The sequence below is a fragment of the Rattus norvegicus genome, chromosome 6 (assembly GCF_021556685.1).
Source record: "Rattus norvegicus strain SHRSP/BbbUtx chromosome 6, alternate assembly SHRSP_T2T, whole genome shotgun sequence".
In the NCBI taxonomy this organism is placed as follows: Eukaryota; Metazoa; Chordata; class Mammalia; order Rodentia; family Muridae; genus Rattus; species Rattus norvegicus.
The window spans coordinates 105,921,412-105,942,500 of record NC_141539.1 but is presented as its reverse complement, the minus strand read 5'-3'; the positions used below and the strand labels follow the sequence as shown (position 1 = coordinate 105,942,500).

General features: G+C 45.9%; 5 pseudogenes; 2 read left to right on the top strand and 3 right to left on the bottom strand.

Moving 5' to 3' along the window:
• LOC148005361 (dnaJ homolog subfamily C member 17 pseudogene) overlaps nt 1–8 on the top strand; it is a 4,386-nt pseudogene extending 4,378 nt beyond the window's left edge.
• A 616-nt stretch (nt 9–624) lies between these two features.
• Nucleotides 625–17,847, bottom strand: LOC134479135 (ornithine decarboxylase-like; annotated as a pseudogene).
• LOC134479500 (dnaJ homolog subfamily C member 17-like) lies at nt 1,895–6,558 on the bottom strand (annotated as a pseudogene).
• LOC148005360 (ornithine decarboxylase-like) lies at nt 13,180–14,553 on the top strand (annotated as a pseudogene).
• A 62-nt stretch (nt 17,848–17,909) lies between the features above and the next one.
• Nucleotides 17,910–18,631, bottom strand: LOC148005359 (dnaJ homolog subfamily C member 17 pseudogene; annotated as a pseudogene).
• Nucleotides 18,632–21,089: the final 2,458 nt, after the last annotated feature.

Genomic DNA, 21,089 nt, shown 5'->3' with positions numbered 1-21,089 from the left:
ATCTGTAAGAACTCTTTGGAGAATTCTAGCCTAAACTTGAATTGATACTACAACTCCCAGGAGTCCCATACTTGGTTTACTTATACAGGGTGCCTGGTTCATTGGCTCAAGGAAATGATGAAATGGACAAATTACTAATAGGAAACAGGTTTAGAATCCTCAAATTTTCTTGACAGACATGTTTATGGGTGAAAGACCCCAGCTTAGCAGCAGTAAAGCCATTTTGCAAGGCTGTACTTAAGATGACTGGTTCAGGGAAAGGTTAGAACACTGAGTACACAGCGGCTGCCAAGGAGGATGTGTATGGTTGAAGGCCTGGCAACAGGATGACTGCGGTTGAGCACCTGAGAATCAAAAAAGCCCGGGAGAGGTCCCACACCCTGGTGGGGGGCCGAGTCAGTTGTTATGTTCCAGGAAGGTGGCTAGGAAACTTGCCCCCAGACTGAACCATTGCCACATTAGAATCCACCAATTATATCCCTGTAACCATGCATCTGCTTCTGTATGCTTGCTTCTGCTCCCCAGAATCCTATAAAAAGCCCATCCTTGGTTCCGTGGGGCGCCTGAATTCCCAAATGCCTGAATTCAAACTAAACAGGCAGGAAAGAGCTACAAGAATGGCATTTACACATTGAGAGTAGCAGAGGCACAGGCTGTAGGGTGAGGGTCCTTCCTGCTCTCCTGGAGGCAAGAAATGGGAAGAATGCCAACATCCTGCTCATCCACCTCTGGAGGGAAGCCATGGCTCTGTATCTCCTGCATGAGTAACCACATTGGTGGTGAGAGTAAAGAATAGACGTTTGTCCTCTGGAGTCCATTGAACATAGAAGCAGGAGCAATGGTGGATGCACCCATGTTCTCAAAATTTCGTAGAGCATGAAATTACATGTTGTATCTTCTGATACAGGAGAGCCACCACCAATATCAAGCAGATACATGCTGACAACAACTTTTGTGCCCATGGCAACGACACAAGTGGCATCTGTCAGTGCCTGCAAGAAGGTCTCAGGGACAGTACATCCACTGTCCGCATGGAAGCTGAGGCCAAGGATGTCACTCTTTATCTCCTTTGCCTTTTCCATGAGAAGCCTGCTGGTTTTGAGTGAGATACCAAATTTAACATTGAGGGGACAAAATGCTTTGGAAGTGTCAATGTCCAACTGCAAAACCAACTTTGCCTTTGTCTGTGCTCTGGTGACTTGCATCAATTCAATTTCACTGTCAAAAATCCTAATGTGGACCCCATTACTGGTGGCATCCTTGATTTGAGACACTTGTTTACAAGGATTTGCATAGCTAATGTTCTCTGGAGGCACCCAATCCAGTACACCAATTGTATTTCAGTCCTGCTTGCACAGTCAAATCCTGTAGCATTTCCAGCTAGAGCTCTGCTGTCATTCTACCTGCCTGTGAGGGAGTAACAGGGCAAGAGCTTTTAGCCATGTCAGATGCTGCTTTAGAATGTCTTTGAGGTCTGTAATACAGAAAGCATCTTAATTGTCAGGGGAAGAAACTTCTTCTCCTCCTCCTCCTCCTCCTCCTCCTCCTCCTCCTCCTCCTCCTCCTCCTCCTCCTCCTCCTCCTCCTTCTCCTGCTCCAAAAGTCCACATCAATTCAGAAGTCTGAATTGTGTGCTATCCTTATGGTATTGGAATATCTCAAACCTCTTAACGTAATTACTGATTCATTGAATGCAGGGTCATTTTGCCCATAGAGACTGCTGAATTTGTCCCTGATAATAATGAATTAACTTTATTCAAATGCAACAGGCCATCAGGATTAGAAATTATCCATTACCTATTATGCATATTTGGTTTTCTTTTTGTTTGTTTTTTAAAAAGTTTATTGGTGATGACTCAGAAAAGGATGTGGAGTGGGAAGGATGAAGTCCCGGCTATGTGGGCCGGACCTCATCTTCCTGCTGCAACTGGGCCAACAGCTGCTGTCGCTCAGCAGCCTGGCGCAAGCGCATCATGACCAGACCCTCATAGTCCCTAGTGACAACACTGAGCCCTTCGACAGTCCTGGGGGGCTGGGGTCTACCATGCCCTGGGGCTGTCCCCCCCAACCAGGAAACATTCAGAGGGTTGTCAGCTAGGCCCACTTCATTTCTGACTGCCAGCTCCACACCTCTGACTGTTGCAATCTCCACTATGGTGTTGCCTGCCTTCTCTCTGGAAAGTACCAAGTTGAGAACCTCCCCACACTTCTGTAAAAGCCTCAGGAGGACATCTCTGGAGTAGCCCCCTTGGGACTCATCCTCCTTCTTGCATGTCCACTTAAGTTTTACTTTGGAGGTTCCTTTGCCTTCTCTATTTTCTGTTCTTCCTCTCAGCCTCTGTCCTTGGTCCTGGGGATCTGTTCCTGGATCAGCCTTTGCTGCTCTTCCAACTGACTGGAACCCTCTTCTCGAAGTCGAGAAATCTCCTGCCCTAGTGTCGTGGTGTTCCTGCTCTCCTCCTCTTCCTCAGTACCCTGTGCCTGGGCCTCCCACTCCCTGGCCTACAGATCAAGCTTTACTTTCTCCCTGTTCTTGTCAAGTCTCTGGGTCCTCTCTGAGGCCCGCTTCCTGGCTTTCCTCTCCTTGTCATATGCAGCCCTGGCTGCAGCATCTGTCAGTACCTCCAAGTCCTGGGACAGCTGGTGGAAGAGTTTAGCTGCTCTGGGGTTATCTGGATTTTTGTCTGGGTGGCAGGAGAGCGCTTTTTGTCTCTAGGCCTTCTTCACCTCCTTCACCTTCGCCTCCTAGCTTTGGAGGCAGGATTCATTTAAAGCATTAGCATCAATCCCCCAAAACTGAGGACATTGTACTATTTGTCTTAAGGGATGGAAATTTTGTTCTTTGAACCTTTCCTATTAACATGTTTCTCATGAATATTTGAGGATTCTAAACCTGTTTCCTATTAGTATTTGTCAATTTCATCATTTCCTTGAGCCGATGAACCAGGCACCCTGTCTAAGTAAACCAAGTATGGGACTATTGGGAGTTTAGTATCAATTCAAGTTTAGGCAAGAATTGAAAGACCACCGGAGTGGGGAAGACTCCCACTCAAATTTTGAGATGACGCAACCCCCCAAAAAACTCACGAGAAACCAGTCTTGATGTAATAAACAAGAGGTGTATTTGAGGAACCAGAGCTCTGGAGATGACACCTATCTCACACAGGAGACAGAGGAGTTGAACCCAAGCCCAATTAGGGGAAGGTTATTTATAGGGAAAATTACATAGGTAGTTGGCAACAGTCACAGAAAGCAATTTCATTGGTTTGTAACTTGGGCTCAGTTCAACTCTAGCCACCCTGCTTCTGGGGCAAGTTGACCCTAACTCTCGTTTTTCTCAGGACTGTTGAGTCAGGCCTTATCGAGGTCAGATGGTTTGTGATGGCTATAGCCAGGCTACATCCCCAAAACATGTTTTGTTATTTTTTGCTGTGAGGTGCACTTGTCCTCACAGCAGGGTCAGTGGGGGATAGTTTAAAATCTTTATTCTTTCATTCCCCACTTCTGCTTGTGATTAGTTCTAACCTTAGAACTCAGGGCCACCTTCTACAATTTTTCCCCTAAGTTCTTCTGAGGCTTGATATAGTTGGTGCAGCATTAAAATCTGCACTGCACTAACTCTTTCTCTAATAAAGGGTGTTAACTTATTACTTTTGACATTTGGACCCTGTATTTTTAATAAGAGAATAACTAAGGGTCCTAGGAGCATGGAAATTAGCCTCAGCTTGCCAAGCAGAACAGTACAAAATTTCTAAGCCCCCACAAGGCCGGATGGTAGCCTGGTCTCAGCCATCTCAGGGGCAAATGTAAAACCTTAGTCTTCCCAATTGGCACCTTCTGGACTTGCCCATCCAAACTTGCCCCCAGGTGAAATCTCTTTGGGACTTCTAAGGGCATACTCTGAGGATCTGTGTCAGGAATGTCCTAGGTGTCCAGAGCAGCTACCAACTTACAAAAGTCAGGGGGAGAGCAGGCCACCATGAGTATGGTGGGGCCACCTTGGAGATGGACCATATTACCTCCCCAGCCTGGGAGGAAACTTGCCAAGTCAGTTTTTTGGGGGATATGGGGATTATGAGTGCTTACAACAGAGATGGAGCTCAAGAGGATTAGCAGTCTTTTCTAACTTCTATTCATTTCTGAGAACATCTGGTGCTATCTTCAAATTGGAGGCGTGGACCCATGCAGCAATCCCATCTACCTTAACAGCAGTGGGAGTGGTTAACAGTACTAGATAGGGTCCTTTCCAGTGAGGCTCTAAATTCTCAGCCTGGTGTCGCTGGACCAGGACTGCGTCTCCCACTGGGAACTGGTGAGGCATCCTGGACCTCCTGTGTTGTAGGCGTCCTTCACTTGGCTCCAAATTCCACTTGGGACTGTTTCTAAAGCCTTTAAATGAGCAAACAGGGTTTTAGGAAAGACCTCAGGGTAGGGGGCCCCGCCCGATTCAGTGAGATGGAGGGGGAGCTCCCATACATAATCTCATAAGGTGTTAGGCCAAGAGGGTCAGGAGTGTTCCATACTCGGAACAAAGAAAAGGAAGGAGGACAATCCAGTCTCCCCCACCAATCTCTAAGGCCAATTTTGTCAAGGCCCCTTTATAGTTCTATTTATCTTTTTTACCTCCCCTGAACTCTGTAGTCTCTTCAGGGACATGGGTAAGGCTGAATCCAGAAGGGGCATTTTTTGCTCTGAAGAGAGCAAGAGGAAAGGAGTGCCACCCAGTCTGCGCCAGTCTCCGTGGTCAATTTGGTCAGGGTCTCTTTTAGAATTTTATTTATTCTCTCTACCTGTCCTGAACTTTGAGGTCTGTAGATGTAATATAATTTTTCAATTGACCTCTGAATACCTGGCTACACCCTGGCTTACCTTGACAACGAAAGCAGGGCCGTGGTCTGACTAATTACCTTGTGCACTCCAAACAGGGGGAAGATTTCTTCCAGTATTTTCTTGACGACTACCAAGGCCATCTCTTGCTTGGTGGGGAAAGCTTCTACCTTTTCCTAAAAAGGTATCGATAAGCACTAGGAAACATTGTAACCATATTTTCCTGGTTTTATCTCTGTGAAGTCCACTTCTCAGTAGGATTCAGGCCGTTCCCCATGGAGCCTCCTGCCAGAGTCAACTTTCCTGAAAACAGTTACCTTTTGGCTGGGTATACATCAGTGTACTATCTGTTCCAAGAGATACTTGAGACCTGTGACATAATATTTAGTTTTTGAAAATGTCTGGATGAGTTTGCTTACCCCTAAATGAGTCCATTGATGCATTTGTTTTATCATGGCCTCTCCCTGTTTTTTGTAGCAGGATCTTCTTTCCCGTTTACGTGTACCAGAGTCTCTTCCTCGGCCTGGCTGGGACATGGAGGGCCCTTAACAGAGCCAGAAGCTCTTTTTCTTGCCCTCAGATGTCAGCAGGCCCCTCTGCTGATAGACTGTAGCAAAGGCATACCTGCTGTCCACATAGATGTTAAGTCTCTTTCTCAGGTCAAGGGCTTTGGTGAGGGGAGTGAGCTCTACCCTCTGAGTAGAGGTGCCTTTTGGTAGGGCCTGAGCCCATGTGACTCTGTTTCCATCTACCACTGCTGCCCCAGCCCATCTTTTTCCTTCTCTAAGAAGCTGCTTCCATCTATGAACCAGATGGCATCTACCCCCTCTGGTGGCTGGTCAGTCAGATCTTTATGCCACCGCTGTGCTTTAGTGAGCACCTGCTGACATTCATGAAGCGGGTGTCTAGGTTGAGGTCTGAGAGCAGGGTTGTAGGGTTCAGACTCGTAGGAGCAGTCTGGGATCAGAAGGAACAAGTGGGATACACGGCCCACGCTAAGGTCCACTGTTCTTCGAGTAGTCCATGAGTATTATTTGTTCCCCGTAGTCCCCTGTACTCAAGGTCTTTTGCTGGACACAAGCCCATTTGGGCATAGGAGCACAGAATGTTGGGCCCCCGTATTCATTCACAAAACAACTGGGCGGGCTTCCCTTCTGTCCTTGTGCATAGCCAGCACTCTAGGACCAAGAGGCTCGCCTTCCGGGCTGCTGGAAAGGCCCCTCTGGTTTTTCCTGGGGCAGTCCCTGACCCAGTGTCCTTTTTCTTTGCATTGGCACACTGACTTTTAGCCAGGAATTCTCTTCTGTTGCCAGGTACTGTCTTCCTAGGTTCCCTAACTACTGTGGCCAGTATATGTTCCTCTCTTGTCTTTTATCTCTCTTTAGCTCTCTAACTTCCTCTTCTTTTTGTCTCTTTTTTCCCTAGCTTCCTGCTCTTTTTACCTTTCTTCCTCTTTCTCTTCCTCAGTCTCTCTGCTGACCACTTATGTGCACATACCCTGAACCACACTTTAACTTTCCTTTCTCTGCACTTACACTAACTCTCAGCAACTTAGCTTAACTCTTCAAATTTCTGTAACTTTTTCTTTATATCTTTTTCTCAGCTTAGCCAGATTGGTGGGGCGCTTTCCAGCCCCTCGGGGACCCACCCTTGGAGCCTGGCGGTAGACCTGGAGCACTCCCTACCTTCAGGGGTATTGAAGTCAGTCAGGAGTGAGGGTCTTCCATCCATGTCTGGAACATTTATTTTCTGGCTTCTAGTAGGATTCTGTCTTTCCTCGGTAGTAAAGAAGATCTATAACAGTTACTAATAAGCATCTCATGTGGGATGGTGAGAAAACAAGAGGAGAATCTAGAGAATAGAGGTTCACTGAAGAGGACAAATAGCATTTAGTCATAGAGCTAAACCAGGAGGCCTTTTGGGGACAAACAGGCCGTTGTAAAAATAAGCACAAGCTTCGTGTCTGTGAAGCAGAAAGGCGAGCAGAGAGGCAACTGATATGTTACCGACTATCTCTCTGGACTTAAGAGTTTTCCTCAAGGAGTCTCTCTTCAGTGTCAGCTTCATGGCTTTACCTCTCAAGAGAACCAGCCTCCAAATGACACTAGGCTTCTAGTAAGAACTAATAACAAAAGGATGGAGAGATGGTTAGGACCTGGGTGTTAGATGCCAAGTGGCTGACATAAGAATTGTAACCGGTTCACCTGGGACTTTCAGGACCTCAGTAGCAGCCCTTTACCAAACTGTCGCACTGGGTTAAAGGCCCATGGAAAAGAAAAGATTAATCCTGACCTTGACCACAGCCAAAGCCTGAATTCTAAATTTTGACGGGCAAAACAAAGTTCTTCACAGTTAGTTGTAGATTCTTTCTGAAACTATTTTAGGGGCTTCCCTGCCACCCAACCTGGGGCATTTTGACCACAGGGGCAGGAACTTGCTGATGAGGGGTTAGGAACAAAGACACTGTCCATGTAGACAGACCATTCTCTTAGAATAGGGCCAGTGGATAAGGGAAGGCAGGCAGGCTCTCTCAAAGAAAGTTCTCTTAATGCACTCTTTTTGTTGTCAAAGCATCAGCCCTGGCCAACTGACCCTTAACCTTGAAACTCTTCCCCCCCCTCGGGCCCGCTGACTCAGGCCCCTGCCCATGCACAGCCTGAAGCTTGCTTGCCCATGCACCTGCCACCCTCAGCCCCACACTTCCCTACACTGCGCTGTCCCTTCCTTAGAAGCTGTGAATGTTTAAGCAACAGGGAGAATTTTTCTTCAGGACCTAAGGTAAAACTTTCAGGTTCTGATAATTCCTGCTTTAGACAGGGTCACTCGATAACCTGGAGTCCTTCATACACAACTGTTAACAGCAGCTAGACTGGACAAGGGGAGCAAAGGGAGGGGCATCTCCCCTTGGGAAGGAGGCTCAAGAGAGAAAGATAAAACTCCCTGGCAGAAAACCATTTTTCTCAAGCAAATTATTTTTAACTTCTAAGTTAAGCACCAAGAGGACCAAGTGAAACTCTTTGATGAACAAAGTAAATAGTTCTGTGATTAAGTTTCCAGTTATAAAGATCAGAGGAGGAGAAAGTCCAATACGGAAGGGGCTGCATCCCATTGCCTGGACCAGGGGGAGGTCTGGAAGCCCGCAAGGGAAAAACAAGAATTGGGCCAGTAGAGGAGTCAGGGGTGAGTGCTCGCCAACTTCCTGTCCCCTGGGCTGGACCTCCAGAGGGGAAGAGGATTCAGGAGGTTGGACACCATAAGTGCCCAATGGTATGGCTACTGTGGATTCATGCTCTGTGGGGCTCTGAGCCCTGCAGCTTCAGGTACCTGTAGCCGGACACCCACTCCCTGATTCTTCTTCCTGTGGAGCAGAGGTCAGAAGGCTGCTGGGGAGGAAATGGGGCATTAATACGGGGGACGGAGCTGGTCATTCAGGAGGCTCCTCAACCTCAGGAGAGACCTTAGGAGGAGCAGAGGGTACTGAGGATTTTGAACCAGGTTTTGCCAGACCTAAATGTAAGGTTGCTGGTCCGGGTGTGCTCCCAGTTTTTCCTGAAAAACAATAGCTTTAACATAAAGAATCATAGTCATGTCAAAAGAGCCCTCAGGGGGCCAGCCCACACTGAAACTTGGCCACTCAGAGGTGCACAAAGTCTGCCTCTTTCCCTTCTTAAGTTCAACTGCCATATTATGTGCTCTGTCCCTAACTTGTCCAATGATCTAACATCAGGCTTACGGGAGTCATTACTGTCTGTCCTATCATCACAAAAAAACACTAAACAGACAAACAACAGACAACACAATGAAACCACAATATCCAGACAACAACTGCTGTGCCTAGTCCACAGGCATCAGCCAAAAGCAGTTTCAGACGAAGAGGTCTTTGAAGTTTCTCTTCCAAGAGGAACACACTATCCTCTTCTACCCAATAGGAGACCACCAGGCGTCCCTGGCTCTCCTGTTGCCCTGAAGCATCCCTCAGGGTGCAGCTTGTGGTCCTCCCGACATGTCTGTCGACCACAGCTTCTGAGCTTTACAGCTCCGGAAAGTGGCTGCAAAACCAGAGCCCTTTTCAGGTACTAACCAGAACCAGAACAGAGACAGACACAGACAGCAGCTGCACATTCAGACACAATTGGGGACCCCCTTACCTCCAAGAAGGTCTTTGGAGTTGTGGGTGGTTGCGAGATCCCGGACTTTTGGCCTGATTCTGTGTGAAGATACACACAGACAGGGCACACACCTACACCTGCTCTCAGTTACTCTCCAAGAATGAGTATTTTTTTTTTATTAACTTGAGTATTTCTTATATACATTTCGAGTGTTATTACCTTTCCCGGTTTCCGGGGAAACATCCCCCTCCCCCCTCCCCTTCCTTATGGGTGTTCCCCTACCATCCCTCCCCCTATTGCCGCCCTCCCCCCCCCACAGTCTAGTTCACTGGGGGTTCAGTCTTAGCAGGACCCAGGGCTTCCCCTTCCACTGGTGCTCTTACTAGGATATTCCTTGCTACCTATGAGGTCAGAGTCCAGGGTCAGTCCATGTATAGTCTTTAGGTAGTGGCTTAGTCCCTGGAAGCTCTGGTTGCTTGGCATTGTTGTACATATGGGGTCTCGAGCCCCTTCAAGCTCTTCCAGTTCTTTCTCTGATTCCTTCAACAGGGGTCCTATTCTCAGTTCAGTGGTTTGCTGCTGGCATTCGCCTCTGTATTTGCTGTATTCTGGCTGTGTCTCTCAGGAGCGATCTACATCTGGCTCCTGTCAGTCTGCACTTCTTTGCTTCATCCATCTTGTCTAATTGGGTGGCTGTATATGTATGGGCCACATGTGGGGCAGGCTCTGAATGGGTGTTCCTTCAGTCTCTGTTTTAATCTTTGCCTCTCCCTTCCCTGCCAAGGGTATTCTTTTTCCTCATTTAAAGAAGGAGTGAAGCATTCACATTTTGATCCTCCGTCTTGAGTTTCGTTTGTTCTAGGGATCTAGGGTAATTCAAGCATTTGGGCTAATAGCCACTTATCAATGAGTGCATACCATGTATGTCTTTCTGTGATTGGGTTAGCTCACTCAGGATGATATTTTCCAGTTCCAACCATTTGCCTACGAATTTCATAAACTCGTTGTTTTTGATAGCTGAGTAATATTCCATTGTGTAGATGTACCACATTTTCTGTATCCATTCCTCTGTTGAAGGGCATCTGGGTTCTTTCCAGTTTCTGGCTATTATAAATAAGGCTGCGATGAACATAGTGGAGCATGTGTCTCTTTTATATGTTGAGGCATCTTTTGGGTATATGCCCAAGAGAGGTATAGCTGGATCCTCAGGCAGTTCAATGTCCAATTTTCTGAGGAACCTCCAGACTGATTTCCAGAATGGTTTTACCAGTCTGCAATCCCACCAACAATGGAGGAGTGTTCCTCTTTCTCCACATCCTCGCCAGCATCTGCTGTCACCTGAGTTTTTGATCTTAGCCATTCTCACTGGTGTGAGGTGAAATCTCAGGGTTGTTTTGATTTGTATTTCCCTTATGACTAAAGATGTTGAACATTTCTTTAGGTGTTTCTCAGCCATTCAGCATTCCTCAGCTGTGAATTCTTTGTTTAGCTCTGAACCCCATTTTTTAATAGGGTTATTTGTTTCCCTGCGGTCTAACTTCTTGAGTTCTTTGTATATTTTGGATATAAGGCCTCTATCTGTTGTAGGATTGGTAAAGATCTTTTCCCAATCTGGTGGTTGGCGTTTTGTCCTAACCACAGTGTCCTTTGCCTTACAGAAGCTTTGCAGTTTTATGAGATCCCATTTGTCGAGTCTTGATCTTAGAGCGTAAGCCATTGGTGTTTTGTTCAGGAAATTTTTTCCAGTGCCCATGTGTTCCACATGCTTCCCTAGTCTTTCGTCTATTAGTTTGAGTGTGTCTGGTTTGATGTGGAGGTCCTTGATCCACTTGGACTTAAGCTTTGTACAGGGTGATAAGCATGGATCGATCTGCATTCTTCTACATTTTGACCCAGGAATGAGTATTGTAAACTAATTATTGCCTTGGTTTTACTGCCCTTATGTTTATATTTTACTTTTTGAATCATGTCAAGCCAATTCATTTGCTTTGGATTTCAATATTTGAGAACTTTTCAGAAGTGATTGACCAGGAACAGACATGGCTCTCCAGCCCAGAGTATTCGCATGCTCTTTATTTTAAACAGTCATCAGGATCATTTTTCTAATGTTCTGTAATAAATGTGCTTCATATAAAAAAGTTGATACCTCTGGAATTGGTAGTCCTCCCTAACATATAATTATGGTAATGATACAAAACAATGGATTCTTTAAAATGCTTCAAAATCTGGCATTTCTATCAGTTGCCAGGTCAGCTCACTGTCAGGAATAGCATCAGTAGCAGGCACATGGTGCAGAGACGCTGGGAAGGGTGCATGCGTTTCTGCAGGCCTGAGACAATCTTGTGGGAGTGCACTCACTCACACATCACCCTTTGTTCCTGTGCTGCCTCCTGCTCTTCCCAGCCCCTTGTCTCCCTGAGGCATCGGGCACCTGGTAGTGAAAGCATGGGGAGCAGGGCAGGGCAGCTCCTTCCCTTCCAGTCTGTTTCTTTCCACTTTTCATCATGGGGTACATTCCCAGTCTCATTCACCAAGCCTGAACCTTGTTCTTTGGGTGCCACCTGTAGGCATAAATGTTTTGAAACCTACACTTAAGCGCTCCTCTAGCCCACCACAGAGCAGGGGTAGTGGAAGAGAAAAGTTATTAGGATGTGGGGAAGTGGACCTGCTCAGCAGTAGTTCTCTGGATCGAGTTCCATCTCCTTGGGCAGCTGGTCAGTCCCAGAGCAAACACCAAACAGGACTCAGCCGCTGCAGACCAGACCTCTAGGCAGGTAGAAAACAGGCTCGAACCAGTAGGCACAGTACACTACTGTCAGCAAGTAGACACCAGGCAGCTGTACTTCAATCCTAAAGAAACCACCAGGCTGGCCACCGGCCTGAGGTTAGGCCACAGAGGTGACAAACTGCTGCGGGAACCTCACAAGCAGTTCTTGGGAGAGCTTCTCTCCATGGCAGCTTTATCACAGTTTGAGCTCAACCATGCTATGTAATGTGGAGAAATACATGCAGTATTTTTACTGAGGATTGGAGAGTTGGAGCAAACCAATGCTCAGGGCTCATCTCCCAGTCTGAGGGGTCAGATTTATACTCCTTCATCAAGTGTCCTCTCACTGTCTTCTACAGCCAAACATTCTTTCACCAGTGTCTGCATCAGGACAACTTTGACATGTTTGCTTTAGCAAGACATCCCTCACAGGTGTGCCACAGAAATCATTTGGAAAATTAACTTCCCAAATAACTAGATGTTTCCATTTCATATCCCCCTTTCCCTTGAAGAATTGTCCTTTTCCAATCATTAGCAATCTAAAAAATGAAAATTATTGTAAAAGCATCACATTTTCAATAAATGTCATAGGTAGGCTTTAGTCAAACAATTCAAAACATTTCTATATGCAATATTCAAAACAATATAAATTTGAGTTTATGTTAGAATTATTGTATATTGAAAGAAATTTAAATCAATATTCAGTGATTAAACACAAATGTTACATTCCTCTCAGTAGAAAATTACTGAACAAAAATTCCTGAAATTTCTAGCATACGGTAATTCCAAAAAAAGAATTTAGATGTCTGTCAATCTCTGATCATAATCAGTAACAGCCTTCCAGCCTAGATAACAATTATACCGCATCTAATGACCCAACCTGTCCACCCCACCTTGAGGGACTAGGGCAACAAACCTCATAAAACTGCTGCCTGTTGAATTGGGGTGAACAATTCCTGCATGGGTCCCAAAGGGGGCAAGGGTTAGTTTGAGAAAAGGTAGCTGTAGCATTTGTTGCCCAATCTGTTCTTCTGGTTTCTGTCCTAGCCCTTTTGAGGTTTATTTGTATGCACAGTTAGGAGAAATCAGTAACTGAGACAGTCTGTGAATCACCTGGGCTTTTTACTTTGTGAAGATCCTGTCTCAGGTGAAAACAGGTTTTCCCTACTCAGAGAAAATGTTTATAAGGCTCTGTTGGTAGCCATGTTTTCCTTCTCTGTAGATACATAAGCATAGCCACATACCCTTAATATTATTGCAGGTTTCCATACTAATGTTGTTTCATTTTCGCCAACATTAACACCGCTGAGGGTCAGAACCTGCAGACATCACCAAGAGCCACCCTAGCCAGAAGCTTGGTGCCACCTTGAATCAGCTTCTGCAAATGGCCAGATGATCCTCAGGGTTTGGTGTTGTCCTCACCACTGGTCTGACCAGCTGAGGCCCAGTGTTTTTTCTGTAGGCATATCAAGGACCATGAGCATGTTTACTAAGGAAAAGCTCGATTGTTATATCCTCAGTGAAGGCTTTATTGCCAAGGACATTCTACACCAATTGAGAGGAGGAGGAGGAGGAGGAGGAGGAGGAGGAGGAGGAGGAGCAGCAGCAGCAGCAGGAGGAGCAGGAGGAGCAGGAGGAGCAGGAGAAGGAGCAGGAGGAGCAGGAGGAAAAGAAGAAGAATTAGAAGAGTTAGAAGAATTAGAAGAGTTAGAAGAAGAAGAAGACTTAGAAGAAGAAGAAGACTTAGAAGAAGAAGAAGAAGAAGAAGAAGAAGAAGAAGAAGAAGAAGAAGAAGAAGAGAAGAAGTAGAAGAAGAAGACGTAGAAGAAGACGTACAAGAAGACAAGGAGGAAGATGATGAAGAAGAAGGAGACGATGTAGAAAAAGAAGAAGAGGAGGAGGAAGAAGAGGAGCAAGAGGGGGAGGAGGAGGAGGAAGAAGAAGAAGAAGAGGAAGAAGAAGTTTCTTCCCCTGACAATAAAGATGCTTTCTATATTGCAGACCTCAAAGACATTCTAAAGCAGCATCTGACATGACTAAAAGCTCTTACCCTGTTACTCCCTCACAGACAGGTAGAATGACAGCTGAACTCTAGCTGGAAATTCTACAGGATTTGACTGTGCAAGCAAGACTGAAATACAATTGGTGTACAGGATTGGGGTGGCTCCAGAGCATTAGCTATGCAAATCCTTGTAAACAAGTGTCTCAAATCAAGTATGCCACCAGTAATGGAGTCCACATTAGGACTTGTGACAGTGAAATTGAATTGATGCAAGTCACCAGAGTACAGACAAAGGCAAAGTTGGTTTTGCAGTTGGACATTGACACTTCCAAAGCATTTTGTCCCCTCAATGTTAAATTTGGTATCTCATTCAAAACCAGCAGGCTTCTCATGGAAAAGGCAAAGGAGATAAAGAGTGACATCCTTGGCCTCAGCTTCCATGCGGGCAGTGGATGCACTGCCCCTGAGACCTTCTTGCAGGCACTGACAGATGCCACTTGTGTCATTGCCATGGGCACAAAAGTTGTTGTCAGCATGTATCTGCTTGATATTGGTGGTGGCTCTCCTGTATCAGAAGATACAACATGTAATTTTAAGCACTACGAAATTTTGAGAACATGGGTGCATCCACCATTGCTCCTGCTTCTACTTTCAATGGACTCCAGAGGACAAACATCTATTCTTTATTCTCACCGCCAATGTGGTTACTCATGCAGGAGATACAGAGCCATGGCTTCCCTCCAGAGGTGGATGAGCAGGATGTTGGCTCTTTTCCCATTTCTTGCCTCCAGGAGAGCAGGAAGGACCCTCACCCTACAGCCTGTGCCTCTGCTACTCTCAATGTGTAGATGCCATCCTTGTAGCTCTTTCCTGCCTGTTTAGTTTGAATTCAGGCATTTGGGGGATCATTTAACTGATTTACTGCTGGTTTGGAATCTCTTTGTGTTGGCGCCTGCACTGAAAGTGTGTGAATATCGGGCGTCGGTCTGCGGGATTGAAAGAAATCAAGTACACAGGTCATCCGTTTTCAGCCAGTGCCTCCAAGGCTTTACTGAGATCTCCTTATATACCCAAGGCAAAAGCCTTGGAAAAAAAACCAGGCAGGTGAAAACCCCAAACCAGGAAAACAGGAAAAGTCTATGTGGTGAAAGTTCCAGCCCAATCAGGGGCATAAACAACTTCTTAACAACAACAAGCAGGAAGGCTCAGTGGGGAGGAACGGTGCCATGGAGAATCCCAGCCCCAAATCCGGGGCTAACAGCAGCTCCCAGAGCAGCTCCCAAGGGTGTAAACAATTTCTTGCTATGGCAGGCTAAAAGGCTCAGCGAGGGGGGAGGGAAACACCAAGGTAGGGCCCAACATCTTTGTAAGAGTAGAGTTGGCACCAATGCAGTATGGAAAGCTAGGAAATGGGGTCACACTTAAATGTTTAAAGTTTCCATAGGAACACAGTGTTTTATATGGACTTTTATTTACTTTTCAGACATGATACGATTGAGTGCCCCCCAGCTGCTGAGCAAGCATTTGTAGCTTGTACATTGGCAGAATGCACCAAAAGCTTATGTTGTGACCTGTTGTTGTAAAAATATAAAAAATTAAAAAAAAAGTATAAGGTTGTCTTTTATCCTTCTAGATCCGGCACCGTGGTGCCCCAAGAAATCTGCTAGATATCCTGGGAGAAACACATCCCAACTCTGTGGTGGCCCAGACCAGCCGCCCCACATTCTATTACACTTAAATCTACACCTGAAAGACCACACAACACAATAACCTTTGACCCAATTGGTATGTTATCATTGTCCATCGAAACATACAAAGCCCAGTACCATCCATCCCATAAGAACATTAACAACAACCTGTAAACACACAGAGCAGAATCTTGAAGTCACCTGCCATGGCTTCTCTCCCTCTCTCTCCTTGCTCCTCTCTCTCCTTTCCATCCCGGTCTCCACCTCTTCCTTCAAACGTTTCTCCCGCCTCTCCTTCCATTTCACCCAATGACAGGCCTCCTTCTATCCTGTCCCTGACTCTCACCTGTATTTTACAAATTCAATGGAGATAAGGTTCTGGTGAAGTCACCTGAATCCTGAGTTCTTGACTGTCCTTGAAGAAGTGGAATTAGCATCAAAATAAAGATAACTCCAGGGCAAACCACAACAGAGATAATTTTGAAAATAAAGAATCTTGGAAAAAAACTGAGAGTTAACAATGCATTATTTATTCTGTCCTTGGGTTTTTTTTTTTTTTATGTGTTTGTTTGTCCATTTTTACTTTCTTTTTTTATTTAATGGGCATCTCTTTTAATGCCACAATTGACTCTTTCTAGAATAACTTGTCCCATGGGATTATATGGTATATTGTAACAGGTTTTATATTCTTATATGCTAGGAATTGTTGCACCTTATTGGATAAGATCTTGTAGTGGCTATTCCTGATTGTTAACTTGATTATATCTGGAATGAACTAAAATCCAGAACTGGAAGGCTCACCTTTGATCCTGACCTTGAGGCTGGGAGATACAAGTTTCTGGCCTGGATCTTGGTATGGAGATCTACAGGCAAAGTGGCTATGAATCCCAGGAACTTAAGGCAAAGAGATCTCTGAATCAAAGGTCAACTGGGACAAAGCAAGTCCCAGAGCCATGGGAGGTGGTACACACCTTTAATCTGGGACAGACCTTTAATCCGGTACACACCTTTAATCTGGGACACACCTCCTGCTGGAGACCTACATAAGGATACTGGAAGGAGCAAAGAGTCTGTCTCTTGTTGCCTGCCTGCCTCCTGGGAGGAAGCCATTGCTAGATCCTTGGACTTCCATTCACAGCTGCTGCTGCTGATCATTGTTGGTGAGTTGGACTACAGACTGTAAGTCATCAAACAATTCTCTTACTGTGTAGAGACTACCAATAAGGTCTGTGACTCTAGAGAAACCTCATTAAGTCAATATGTGAGAGCATCTTCACTTTTAATTTGTGCAGGCATCTCCATAACTGCAAAACATTGAGATCTGCAGGGGCTAGGAACTAGGATAGAGGAAGGGGGCGAGATCACCATGGCAGGGAAGAAGAGCAGACACATACAGGCCTGCCTCAGTCTACTTGCCTAGTCATTGGTTGTTGGCTCTTTGTTGATCAATCAAAAACCATCTGGGGATGAAGATCTTTAGCATTTGGACACTCTGATTCCCATTTTTGGAGGCAGGATTCATTTAAAGCATTAGCATCAATCCCCCAAAACTTAGGACATTGTATTATTTGTCTTGTTAAGGGATGGAAGTTTTGTTCTTTAAACCTTTTCCATAAACATGTCTCTCAAGAAAATTAGAGGATTCTAAACCTGTTTCCTATTAGTAATTTGTCCAATTCATCATTTCCTTGAGCCAATGAACCAAGCACCCTGTCTAAGCAAACCAAGTATGGGACTCCTGGGAGTTGTAGTATCAATTCAAGTTTAGGCTAGAATTCTCCAAAGAGTTCTTAAAGATGGATCTCTACACGCTGCTGGGCTTTAGAATGTCTTTGAGATCTGCAATACAGAAAGCATCTTTATTGTCAGAGGAAGAAACAACTTTCTTCTTCTTCTTCTTCTTCTTCTTCTTCTTCTTCTTCTTCTTCTTCTTCTTCTTCTTCTTCTTCTTCTTCTTCCTCCTCCTCCTCCTCCTCCTCCTCCTCCTCCTGCTCCTTGTCCTCCTCCTGCTCCTTCTCCGCCTCCATCTCCTCCTTCTTTCTTCTTGGTGTAGAATATCCTTGGCAGTAAAGCCTTCATTGAGGATATAGCAATCAAGCTTTTCCCTAGTAAAGCTGCTCACGGTTCTTGATATGCCTACAGAGAAAAAGCACTGGGCCACAGCTGGTCAGACCAGTGGTGAGGACATCACCAAACTCTGAGGATCATCTGGCCATTTGCAGAAGCTGATTCAAGGTGGCACCAAGCTTCTGGCTAGGGTGGCTGTTGGTGATGTCTGCAGGTTCTGACCCTCAGTGTTCTTAATGTTGGTGAAAATGAAACGACTTTAGTATGGAAACCTGCAAAAATATTAAGGGGATGTGGCTATGCTTATGTATCTACAGAGAAGGAAAAACAAGGCTACCAACAGAACCTTATAAACATTTTCTCTGAGTACGGAAAACCTGCAGACATCACCCACAGCCACCCTAGCCCATTACCAAGCAGCTGGTCTTTAGTAACAGTTATTCCACTTGTTAATCACAAGGGCTGGTTCTGCCTTCACTTCTGACGGCCAGCTGCGCTGCTCTGACAGTTGCATACCCCACTATGCGTTGCCTGCCTTCTTTCTGGAAAGTCCCAATTAAGAACCTCCTTATACTTGTGTAAAAGCCTCAGGAGGACATCTCAGGAGTAAGCCCCCTTGGGACTCATCCTCCTTCTTGCATGTCCACTTAAGCTTTAGTTTGGGGGTTCCTTTGCCTTCTCTATTTTCTGTTCTTCCTCTCAGCCTCTGTTCTCAGTCCTGGAGGGTCTGCTCCTGGATCAGCCTTTGTTGCTCTTCCAACTGACAGGAACCCTCTTCTCGAAATCGAGCAATCTCCTGTTCTAGTGTGGTGGTGCTCCTGCTCTCCTCCTCTTCCTCAATACCCTGGGCCTGGGCCTGCCACTCCCTGGCCTCCTGGTCGAGCTTCAGTTTCTTCCTGTTCTCAAGTCTCTGGGTCCTTTGTGTGGCCTGCTTCCTGGCTCTCCTTTCCTTGTCATAAGCAGCCCTGGCTGCAGCATCAGTCAGAACCTCCAAGGCCTGGGACAGCAGGTGTAAGAGTTCAGCTGCTCTGGGGTTATCTGGATTTTTGTCTGGGTGGCAGGAGAGTGCTTTTTGTCTATAGGCCTTCTTCACCTCTGTGTTTGCCACCTTCTCTTCGACACCCAGCAGTGTGTACAGATCCATCTGTAAGAGCTCTTTGGTCACCGTCATGATTCTACCCTAAACCTGCATTGATACAACTCCCAGGGGTCCTGTACATGATTTTCTTATACAGGGTACTTGGTTCATTGTCTCAAGGAAATCATAGGGGTTGGGTGTGTTCTGTCCAGACATGGGCCAAGATTTGAAAAGCTAACATTAGTTTGAATCACACGATTGAACCAGGAACTCTCACATTGGTGCCACGACTCAGATGCACCTCGTGAGGATTTTGATATTCCCGAGCCCATGTGGCCTGGCACCCCTGCTCCACTGCCACCGAACTCTGGAGCAGAAGATAGGCCTTCCTCACCACATGTCTGTTGTCTGTAGTTAGGACCATCCTGGGCTACCCTGGGCTTGTGGCAGGGAGCCTTTATAAAGATGGATGGAACTGTGTATTCCCAGGACAAAGTCACATTGCCCTAGAATTGCAGTGCAAGCCTCTTGGGCGCACATGACCCGAGATTGCTACTGAGGGTCCTGATGTTGAGCACTGCCTTTACACCTGCTGCCACTTCTGTGTGCATCACGGAGATTAAATCACCGCTGCTGTCTCACCAGCTAAGCCATCAGACCACGAACACCTTAGATCCTGATCTTGAGGCTGGGAGATATAGGTTTCTGGCCTGGATTTTGGTATGAAGATCTTGAGGCAAAGTGACTATGAATCCCAGGAGCTTAAGGCAAAGAGATCTGAGTTCAAGGTCACCTGGGACAAAGCAAGCCCCAGAGCCAGGTGTGGTGGTACACACCTTTAATCTGGGACATACCTTCTGCTGGAGACTTACATAAGGACATTTTCGGAAGGAAAGTGTCTGTCCTTTGTTGCCTGCCTGCCTCCTGGGAGGAAGCCAGTGCTAGATCCTAGATTCACAGCTGCTGCTACTGATCATTGTTGGGGAGTTAGACTACAGACTGTAAGTCATTAACCAATTCTCTTAGTATGTAGAGACTACCAATAAGTGCTGTGACTCTAGAAAAACCTCACTAAGACAATATGTGAGAGCATTTTCACTTTTAATTTGTGCAGGCATCTCCATAATTGCAGAACTTTGAGATATGCAGGGGCTAGGAACTAGGACAGAAGAAGGGGGGGGGGAGATCACCATGGCAGGGAAGAAGAGAAGACACATACAGTCCTGCCTCAGTCTACCTGCCTAGTCATTGCCTGTTGGCTCTTTGTTGATCAATCAAAAACCTTTTAGGGTTGAGGATCTTTAGCATTTGGACACTCAGATTCCCAATTTGAGGAGCAGGATTGATTCATTTAAAGAACTAGCCCCAATCACCCAAAATGTAGGACATTGTATTATTTGTCTTGTTAAGTGTCACGCCCACCTCGGCCAGCAAGGAAGATGCAACACTGTCGGATTCTTCTCAACAGCCTTTATTTCAGGAACACCTCATTGTTGATACGGGGGACCCCGCCTTATATACAAAACAGACTATGGCTGTATATTTGTCCTCTAGGGATTGGTGGAGCATGAAATACCTTATTAGCAGGAATATCACCATGGCCTTGTAGATGCGGAAGGTATGCCAACACGTGCACTGTACGGTTGTTTACCACAAACAACCACCGGATGTCAGCGCCATCTTCTTATCTATATGTGCCACTCCCTACAACTCCCCCTTTTTTGTTTTATAAAAAAACATTAGATAGAAGTAGTGGTCTGAGAGAGATCAGACATGCCTCACAGAGTGCCCAGCTTGGCCATGGCGAGCCAGTCTGCAGTTAGGACTGCACCCCAATGGCGAGAAATGAACTTATGCCTTAACACACCGTTCTGGGCTATACGTGTGTGTTTATTGGGGGAGAAACTGGGCAGAGGAGCATTTGACCAGCCTGTATGTTTAAACGGGGTGTAGCCACCTCTGTCTATGACTTGTCTACATCAGGGTGTCATATCAATATTGCCATTGCTCCTGTCTTAGGTCGTACCTCTAGGAGACTTGGCCTTGCCCGTCATTGGGTTACCCTATTGCCACCAGGCCCCGTGTCTTAGGTTGGTCCAAGCCCTAGGAAAGTTGCCCGTCTCTGGATACAATGACTTCACATGATCATGACAAAAATGATCTAGGGCGAACTCTTAATTTTTTAAAGAGGGCAGCTATATGTTGGGTGACGCACCATTTTCAATGGCGACCATAGCCTGGTAAACAATTGCTTTGTGTCTAGCATGTTCTCGTTGTAAATGGCAGAAGAGCCATAGACATACTCCACATCCCAAGAGGACAATGGCCCCCCAGGCAAACATGCCAGCCCATTCCTTAAAAAAGGAAAAAGCATTAGCAATCCATGAGGTGAAATCTCCAAACGTGATGGGTTCCAATCTAGTGTTGTTAAGGACAGCAATTTGCATCAGCATTTGTCTCGATAGTTGCTCTGCTTTCATGGACCAGTTTCCTTTCAGGTAATTCGAGATTTCTTTGCCCTGTTGAGAATACTGAGAAAAATTAGCTTGCA